Source organism: Talpa occidentalis, unplaced genomic scaffold (genome assembly GCF_014898055.3).
Source record: "Talpa occidentalis isolate TD23 unplaced genomic scaffold, MPIMG_talOcc4v2.1 talOcc4.2, whole genome shotgun sequence".
Classification (NCBI taxonomy): domain Eukaryota; kingdom Metazoa; phylum Chordata; class Mammalia; order Eulipotyphla; family Talpidae; genus Talpa; species Talpa occidentalis.
In genome coordinates this window covers 47,818,225-47,828,676 of record NW_023602073.1, presented here as the reverse complement: position 1 = coordinate 47,828,676, position 10,452 = coordinate 47,818,225, and the positions used below count along the sequence as shown (strand labels likewise).

The window sequence follows — 10,452 nt, the reverse complement described above, 5'->3', positions numbered from 1 at the left end:
GACTCCTGTGAGCAGGGGCAGCCCTGGGCCTTGTGGGGACAATAGCGGTGCCTAAGCCTGATCCCTGAACATGAAAAAGAACAGGTGTGCTCGAAGAAAAACCCAAAGAAGCAAAATATAAACACATTGAGGCCTGAGGACCCAGCCCTGTCTGAGCGTAGACTGATCCAGCCACCCGCAGCCTCCACCCACATCCTGGACACAGGACAGGCCCAGGTGGGGTCTGAATCCCTGTGATCACAGGCCCTGCTGGGACAGGTGCTCCTGAAGGACAAGGACAAAGAGCAGAAAGATGACCCCCGAGGAATGGGATCACATCTAAGCCCACGACACACTGAGCACCGATGAACACAGGCCCGTCCCCTTGGCTCTTCACAGCCTTTCCTGCCCCCACCTGCGCAGACTCAGCACAGCAAACCTGCAGTTCTGGCTGGTCCTCTGACCTCCTACTAATTTCCAGTCAAATTTTAGGCATCTTTTCAATTAACACATCAAAAACACAACCCAGAAAAAAATATTTTCATGTCTGGGTATCTATTTGCAGTAGGGAAGTGGACATTATTCCTCAGGAAAACACAAAGTCCAGGCAGGGGTGGAGTCAGCCCCGCCTCTGCTGGAGCAGGAAAGTCATCAGGGAGAGACACAGGTCAGTGTGGGAGGGCCTGGTGGGCAGGGCTGGGCAGTCTCCCCACCTCCTCACGTTATGCTAATGTGACCCCAGACACATGAGGACGCCTTTTTTTTTAAAGATTGATTGATTGATTAATTATTTATACAAGCACTGGGTACAGTCAGATGCTTGGGAGGGTGAGAGAGTTCACCAGAGCCAGAGCAGGGAGCAGAGCAGGCAGAAGGACCGAAGTACACTGCTGAGGGAGCAGCGGGCGGCAGGAGAGGTCTGCGCGCCATGTGGGACCCTCCTCCGGTGGCCGGGAGCAGCAGGGAATGAACCAGTGCTGCAGAGGCTGCGGGCAGCTTCGCAACCCAGCACTCAACCGCTGCGCCACCCTGAGGATGCCTTTTGCAACAAGAGAGACCAGAGGATCTTTATTGAGGCAGGGTCCCCACATAAGTGCTGTCACTGTAGCACTGTAGCACACCCACCCCTGAGCCTTCGGGCCTCCAGTAGAGTTCACTGTGCCCCTCCCTGCTCTGTGGTCACACTTCCCATGCCCCTCGGGTAGCCGCTGCTCTACATGCAGCCTTCAAGGGTCACTGTGTGTGAGCGTATTTTTTTTAGTCATAATCACCTTTTACTGGTTTCACAGAAATAGCTAATAGTTTGCAAACCATGTTTCTCCAATACATTTATGTTTAAACATGTGAACGTATGTATTAGATTTTTTGGCAGAGGAGGTAGAGAAAGAAAGCGGGAAGATGACAATTTCAACGCTAACTTCAGTGGCAGGGCTAAATACTTGGCAATGGTTTCCCTTCAGTGAAAGTTATAGATTTATAACGTCAAACATATCAATTCTGCAGTGCCTCAGTTTACTTTAAAAACAATATGAAGGCCCTCCCTGGTGGTGCAAGGGGTTAAGACGCAGCACTATGAGGCTAACGGCAGCCACTGCAGCATGAATTCAATCCCCAGCCAGGGAGGTGACCCACATGGTGCAGCAGACCTCTCTTGACTCTCCCACTGCTCCCCTCAGCAGTGTATTTCAGTCAGTCCACCTGTTCTGTTCCCCACTGGTCTCTGTCTCTGGTGAATCCTCTTAACCCCCACACCTCTGGCCTGTACCCCAGTTCTTCCATGCATAAATAAATAAATCTTTAAAAAAATAGTGAAATATATTACTTGGGCATCACATTTCCCTTTCTAAATGTATTTACATTCACATAATTTTACACTTATTATAAAATGGTTTTTAAAATAAAGATCAAAATGTTAAATTAAATAATCCCACATTTGATAAATCACAGTAGTATCATTTTTTTAAATTCCAGTTTATTTATTCATCAGTAAAATGTAACATTTAACAGTGTCCCAGAGAACAGGGAACATATGAAATATGAAAAGGTCATTCACAGAGTCACTACCGTTTCAATGTGACCTGCTGTCACATTGGGGCTCCCCCTAAACAAAGTACTACAGGTGGTCATTGCCAGGCCAGCAGGGAAGACGGAGCTCATTCCTGACACCAGGCACCACCTGTCACTGTATCCATGTTCCTTGTCATGGCGCTGAGCCTTGGTGCTATTAGCACAATGAGTTTTTCTTAACAAATTTGGTGGGTTAAGGCAAAAGGACATAACCTGGTCCGCTCATCATTTCTTTTTTCTCCACCTTTTTAAAAATTTTTGATGAGACTATATAAGTTACAGATTCACTGGCTGGAAAGACACAGTCACCACTTAGGTCAATCACTGGTATTTACACAGGAGGTTGGTTTCTCTTGGTCTATCAGCATGACCATCCCTCAGTAGGGCTCTCAATGAGAAGTTTCAAATGCTACCATTGCTGTCTCCTGGCTGGATGTAGATTATTTTTCTATCATTAAAAATATTTAATAATTGGCCTCACTGGTGGTGCAGGCGGTTGAGCACAGTGCTATGAAGCTGTCCACAGCTTCTGCAGCGTGGGTTCAATCCTGGCCAGCCAGGGAGATACCCACATGATGCAGCAGACCTCTCCTGTCTTCCTGCTGCTCCCCTCAGCAGTGTATTTCAGTCAGTCTGCCTGTTCATTCCCCACTCTGTCTCTGGTGAATTCTCTTATCCTCCCACACATCTGGCCTGTACCCCTGTTCTTGTATGCAGGAATAAATAAATCTTTAAAAATATATTTAATAATTGGGCAATAATCTGCTCAGATTTGTAAACTCTCCATTGAATAATTTCTTATTTTTACAACTTTCTGCTGGCTTCTGTGCTTTTTTCTGTCACCTTCTTCCCTTCAAAGGAGGAAGGGTTTTTGAATGAGCCCCCAACTCTGCTCCGCCATGTAAAATATTGTCCACAGTTTTAGTTAGAGAAGAGGCAATGGTCTGTCTGATGAGCTGAGTCATTAATAAATGGCCTTAATATTTGAGGAGACAGAAATCATTGTCATGAATGGAAATTGTGCAGACATTGACCAAGATGTACAGCCTAAATAAGCCAGCTGATGTAATGGAAAGATTAAAGGTAGAGATGATAAGGTAGACTCTGAAGAAAACCATCCACAGGGTGAAAAACATGACTTGCAGGTGAAGAAGGGATCTTCCAGAGATGAGGCTCATGGATTCGCTTATCTGTAAGTCTATGGTGAAGGTGTCTGTGAATCCAGTAGATCAGCGTGTTGATGAGAAAGAGGAAGGACCATACAGAACAGTGAGTTGAATCCAGCTGTTTGGAAACTCTCCTATGCTGTCATACAATTTGCTGCATTCTCTCAGCTCCACAGAAACAGTGAGATGGTGGGAACACTTAATCCATGATAATGACCTAACAGTAAACATGATTCTCAGTAGACTTGATTCTATAAATATGTGGGGGTTCATTAGGGAATGACTATAGACAAAATAACAGCTCATTGTCACAAAGAATAAATAAAGGATAAAAGCACTAAGATTTTTTATAACCAGGAGAATGATAGTTTGTTGGAAGATGTCATACTCTGGCCCTGTGGTTCGATATAGAAATGGTATAAAAAATAATTATCAGCAGCGAGTACAAGATTCATCTTAGCTCCAGCAAATAGGAGAGGCTGGAGGATCCAGGGGTGGTGCAGGTGCAACAAGACACAATGGGGGACTCAGTCAGTGGGAGTCAGGCTTTGTCATCAAATGAGTCTGATGCCAAACTAGAGAGGGTCAGTCCACCACCAGCACTGCTGGGCCAGGAAGGCTGTGCTGGTCTGCAGCCCTGGTCAGCAATAGGCGCAGCCTGGGGGGTTCAAGGGTTAGTTTTTAAGTTTGTTAGATTTCTCTATATCATATATGAATGACATATTTGTCTTTCTCCTTTGGACTTAATTTAATTAGCTCCATCCATGTTGCCCCAGATGGCATGAGTTTATGTTTTTCTGTTAAGTAGTATTCATTATCTGCATACCACTTCTTGAATTCTCATCTGCTTTCAGGCATTTTGGTTGTTTCCATAGCTTGGATATAGTAATTAGTGCTGCAGTGATCATGGATGTGCAAGGTGTCCTTCACAGTAGTGTATTTGTGTTCTGTGGGTAGATACATAGGAGTGGGACTGCTGGGCCCTATGGCAGATACACTTTTAATCTTCTATGAATCTCAATACTGTTTTATATACATATAATGTTTTATATATATATATATATATAATGTCATTGTTCATTTTTGTACAATGTCTGCTTGTATGCTTTCTCCTCAGGTGTATTCCCCATAAAATTCCCAGCACCAATTCACCCATGAACCATCACCATAGTCCCTTGTGCTCTTCTCCTCCGTTTTGCTCCTTCTACCTCCCCTCCCTTGCAAAATGTCTCTGGTTTATAGTTGTCTGCTAATTTTGGTTTCTTATTTATTATTACTGTTATTTATTTTCCTGGCCCCTTATTTCATTCCCCTATATTCCTCCTATAAGTGAAATCAACCAATATTTTTCTTCATATCTGTGGCTTATTTCACTGAACATAATCCCTCTAGCTCCATCCATGTTGAGAATGGCATGTGCTGATTTTTTTTATTGCTGAATAGTATTTTATTGTGTATATACTACATCCTCTGGATCCAGTCATCTATTTTTGAGCATTTGAGTTGTTTCCACATCTTACCTATCATAAATAGTACTGAAATAAACATAGGGGACAGGTATCCTTTTGAATTAATGCTTTTGTATCCTTTGGGTAGATTACTAGGAGTGGAATTGCTGGGTCATATGGTAGCTCCATTTTAGTAGTTTGAGGAAACTCCACACAGTTTTCCATAATGGTTGGACCAGTGTATATTCTCACTGGCCATGTGGGAGAGACCCTTTTTCTCCACATCCTTGCGAACATTTGTTGTTGCCTGTTTTTTTTTTAATATTTTATTTTATTTTATATATATATATAGATTTAAAGATTTATTTATTCATTTTACACAAGAACTGTGATACAGGCCAGATCTGTTGGAGGGTGAGAGGATTCACCAGACACAGAGCGGGGAACGGAAAAGGCAGACTGACGAAATACACTGCTAAGGAAGCAGCGGTGCGACAGGAGAGGTCTGCTGCACCATGTGGGATCCTCGCCGGTCAGGATCAAACCTGAGCTGCAGAGGCTGCAGACAGCTTCACAGCGCGGTGCTCAATCACCTGCACCACCAGGGAAGACCCTATTTTATATATTTTTTACATCATTTTTCATTTTTTCACAATGTATGCATTTTCATCTTGGTTATATTCCCATGCAATTCCCATCCCCCTTATGTTTCCTGTTTTCTTAACATGTGCCATTCTCACTAATGTAAAGCGGTATCTCATTGTGGTTTTGATTTGCATTTTCCTGATTTAAGTGATGTTGAACAATTTTTCATATACCTGTTGGCCATTTGCATTTCCTTTTTGGAGAAGTTTTTTTAGCTCTTCCTCCATTTTTTGACTGGATTTTTTATTTTTGTTGAGTCCTGTGAGCTCTTTTAGATCTTTGTGATCAGTCTCTTACAAGTTGTACTGTGTGCAAAAATTTTCTCCCAATCAAAAGGGTCTCTCTGTTTTAGTTAATATCTCTTTTGCTGTGCAAAAGGTTTTAGTTTGATGTAATCCCAGCTGTTAATCTTTTCCTTCACTTTCTTTGGTTTTGGGGTTGTGTCTTTAAAGATGTTATGGATTTTTATATCATGTAGTGTTTTGTGTATATTTTCTTCTGTATATTTTATGGTTTCAGGTCTTATGTTGAATTATTTTATCAATTTTCAGTTGGTTTTTGAGCATGGTGTGAGGTAGTAGTGTAGCTTCATTTTTTGCATGTAGCAGTTCAGTTTTCCCAGCACCATTTATTGACCTGAACAAACTGTCCTTATTCCATTGCCTATAATTTGCTCCTTTGTCAAAGATTAGTTGTCCATAAATATGTGGATTTATTTCTGGGTTTTCTATTCAATTCCATTGGTCTGTGTGTTTGTTTTTGTTCCAGTATCATAGTGTTTTAAATATTATGGTTTATAGTACAGTTTGAAGTCTGGGAGTTTGATGCCCCCATTCTCCTTCTTCTTAGTCAGGAGAGCTTTGGCTATTTGCGGAAACCTTGATACTGTTTCCATCAAAACCGAACCAGTCTACATTCCCATAAACAATGTAGGACTGTTCCCTATTCTCCACGTCTTTGCCAGCACTTGTTAATGTCTGGTCTTTATGATACAGGCCATTCTCACAGACATGAAGTGGTTTTGTTACGGCAATTTCCCAGAGAAATCAGATGGTACTCAGAGAGGTGGAGAGAGATTTAATGTCACACCAGCAGGCTCAGTGAGATCGCTCCCCAAAGGGCTGAGCACCAAGAACAAGAATGGCAAGGCTTTGTACAGTTTGTATGAGGAAATTTGCTATCCCATCCATCACAGCATAAGCATTCTTTATTGTTTGGGAAGGAGTTCAAGGTAGTCACAGCTACCACCATGGACAAGCAGTGCAGTACACCCAGCAACTTCTTCGCTTCAGTGAGCAGCAGAATCAAAGCGGTAGAATCCCCAAGCAGCAGCTTTGGGAAGCTTTCTGTTTCATTTTCCCCCTTTTGATGTCCCTACTATGTGCTAGGGAGTATCAAGGTCTAGACTCAAAGCAAGCAGCGGAAAGGAGCCTAAGGGCGCATATTGTCTAGTTAACATTTGGAGTTTAGTAGCCTCCAAACAGAACTGGATAAACAGTGTGGCCAGATTAAAAGACACGGCAAAGGGCAAGAATGGAGACCAGTGCACCCAGGACAGGCGTGAGCCAAGGCACAGTGTGGTGATGCTGTCCCACCAAGAAAAACAAGGGAAGCACCCAACACTGAGTCCAACCCAGCAGCCCATAAGCATTCCTCCTGTGATGCTCCCCGAGCTTCTGCTGTGCGCAGGCCAACCCACTTCCCGGCTGTGGTTGGAGCAGGGCTGCAGCAGGTCACAGTGTTTGGTCAGAGTCTCTCCACAGGGTCAGACTGAGCTGGTGTGCAGGGTCTGGGCAGGCAGTCCACTGTGCCGACGTCTCGCGCGAGCTGGCATATCTGGAGAGTGTTGTTCTAACACCTGCAACTTTGACAGCAGTAGGGTCGTAAGGATGACAGTACAGGTTCCCACCAGACAGGTTTGAGTAGCTCTTTTTCCAGTCCTTTACCCAGACTCAGTCCCCAGGTTTGTGGGGATGAGCTAGGTATCCCAGACGAGCAAGGCCCTCTGGGTGACAGTTTCATGAACCTTGCGTAGGACATTACTAAGGAGCTGCAGCTGCCGATTTAGTCCCAGTTCGCCAGTGTGTCTGAGGTCTCCCCTCACCACAGACACAACAGGGGAGGCCGGCCAAACAAAATCTCAAAGGGGGTATAGTCACTGGCACCGGAGTGCACCTAATTCTGAGCAGCACTAAGGGGAGAAGGTCCAACCAGGACAAACCTATGTCTTGGCAAATTTTCCCAGAGTCATTTTAATGGCTCGGGTGACATGCTCTACTGTCCCTGAACTCTGTGGCCGATAGGCAGGAAGATTCCATGTAATGTGAAGGAAGCGAGTCAGGTGAGTGGTGATTTCAGCAGGAAAGGCTGGGCCAGTATCACTGCCAGTGGTCAAGGGGACCCTGTATCTAGGAATTATTTCTCTTACAAGAGCTTTGCGGACTTGTCCGCCTTCTCCGATCTAGAGGGGATGATGCTACTCCCCACCCAGAGAAGGTACAGATCAGAATAAGTAAATATTTGTAGCTTCTGCAAGGCTTGATTTTTGTGAAGTCCTTAAAAAGGAAGGAGCCCGTGTGCTGTACACAAATCTGGCACCTGAAGAAGCAAACAAAAGGAACAAAAGTTTATCCGTCTGGCAGGAACCATCACTCCTCTGGTGTTTTCACTTTTATTTTTTTTTAATTTGATATTTTATTTTATTTTTTAATTATTATTTTCAAATTATTTATTTTTTACATCATTGTTCATTTTTAAACAATATTTGCTTCCCCACCCCTCAGGTGTCGTCCCCATGGAGTTTCCTTCACCAATGCACCGTGCACCATCACCTCAGTCCCCTGTGCTCCTCCCTCCCTCCCTCTGATCCCTCTCCCTCCTCCTCCCCTGCAGGATGTCTCTGGTTTATAATTTTCTGTTTTTCTTTTGTTGTGTTTTGTATTGTTATTATTTTTTTACACTGAAGTCTCATTTGGTTCCCCTACATTCCTGCTATAAGTGAAACCATCCGATATTTTTCTTTTCCTTCTGACTTATTTCACTGAGCATAATTCCTTCTAGCTCCATCCACATTGTTGCAAATGGCATGAGTTTATCTTTTTTGATTGCTGAGTAGTATTGAAACGGCACATATTAAAAATCTGGCAACAACAAATGTTGGCGAGGATGTGGTAAAAAACGACCTCTCCTACATTGTTAGTGTGAGTGCAAACTGGTCCAACCTTTATGGAAAACTGTGTGGAGGTTCCTCAGTCTACTAAAATGGAACTTCCATATGACCAGCAATTCCACTCCTAGGGATCTACCCAAAGGACACAGAAACATTGATTCAAAAGAACACCTGTACCTCTATGTTTACTGCAGCACTATTTATAATAGGTAAAACCTAGAAACAACCCAAATGCCCAAAAATAGGTGACTGGATCAAGAAGATATTGTATATACATACAGTGGAATACTACTCAATGATCAAAAACATAAACTCAGGCCATTTGGGAAATATGGATGGGGCAGAAGGGATAATAAGCTTGATAAGTCAGATGGAAAAATAAATATCAGATGGTTTCCCTTATATGTGGAATACACAGAAATCAAACAAAGGGTCAGAATAAAGGGCCTCCCCAGTGGCACAGCGGTTGAGCACTGGGCTGCGAAGCTGACTGCAGCCTCTGCAGCGCTGGTTCAATCCCTGGCCTCTGGGTGAGGATCCCACAAGGCACACAGATTTCTCCTGCTGCCCGCTGCTCCCCCAGGCCTGGTCTCCACCAGCTCTGTTGCCTGGGTCAGGTCCTCCCCATTTTGCTGCCAGGTTGGGGTGATGGCCACAGGGTAGAAGCCCAGGGCCCAGCACTTCAGGGTGACCTCATGCTCAGAGGTGAGGTGGAGGGTCACGTGATTTTGGGGGGATCTGAGGAGAAGGGTCAATAAATTCACACTTTGCGTTTTTCCCTCCTGAACACTGAGGCAGCCTCACTGACCATCCTCAGAATGGACATGACAATTGGTTTGGAGGGAGGAAGAACAAAGCCCAAAAACCAGCTAGTCTGGGGACTCTGGGATAATCAGGTGAGAGTCCAAGGTAGGAGGATGCAGGTCTCTAAGGAGAACACAGGCTTTTCCTGACCTGGTGGAAGGGTGCATGACACAGAAAGGCAGGAGTCAGATCCAAAACTGTCCTCAGACCAAAAACAAGACCTTGAAAGAGAAACTCATGGTTCCCAGGATGGCTGCGGGGTCACAAGGATCCAGGGAGAGTTATTTCAGGATGGCCTCCTCCCTCAGGAGAGACTGGATTCCTTAACTGTCCAGAAAAGTGGTGTCTTCTGGGCGAGTCTCTCTCTAGCACAGAACATGAAACCCAGGGGGACTCTCCCTCTCTGCCCAGAAAGCAGCTGCTGTTCTGCCCATTATTCCAGTTTCCCTGTGGGGCGCCACGAGAGGGGAGGTCTTGATGCGCTCGGCCCTCCCTGCGCCTCCCACGCGCGCTGGGTGATCTGAGCCCCTGAGTCCGCGGGGGTCCAGGAGCGCAGGTCCTCGCTCAGGGAGATGAAATCCGCGCCGTCGTAGGCGAACTTTTCATACCTGCCGAGGAGACGCAGGTCTGGGCCCACTTCACAGCCACACATGCTCTGGAGGGTGTGAGACCCTGACACCCACCCCTGTGGTCAGCCCTGAGGTCATCCCGCGGTCACACCTCCCTCCCACCCTGAATAAACCTAAACTGAAATGAAAGGGCCGGCAGGACAGTTCCTTCCCGGGGGAGGGGCCTGGCAGATCCACAGCCTCGAGGGTCAGTGGACCTGAGACTCGGGACACCCCGGCCTTAGGGTGGGAATGGGGGGATGACCTGACTCTGGCCCGCTCCTTGAAGCTCACCGTCCTCGCTCTGGCTGTAGCGGCTGCGCAGGTCCCCCAGGAGCTTTTGGAACCACTGTGCCTTGTTCCTTTGGTTCTGAGTCTCCTCGTCCAGGTCCTCCTGCCCACCTGCCTCGCCCAGGGTGCCCGCGGCTCCACGCTCTGGCCCGGAGAGTCGCTGTCGAACCGCCGAACTACGTGTCGTCCACGGAGCCCACGGCGATGAAGCGGGGCTCCCCGGGGCGGGCCAGGGCATCACAGTGTAGAAACACCTCAGGGAGTGGGGGCCTGGG

The 10,452-nt window shown here is 45.8% G+C and overlaps 1 pseudogene; it reads right to left on the bottom strand.

Moving 5' to 3' along the window:
• Positions 1-2,850: 2,850 nt before the first annotated feature.
• On the bottom strand, positions 2,851-3,635 carry LOC119251344 (lathosterol oxidase-like; annotated as a pseudogene).
• Between the last annotated feature and the right edge of the window lie 6,817 nt (positions 3,636-10,452).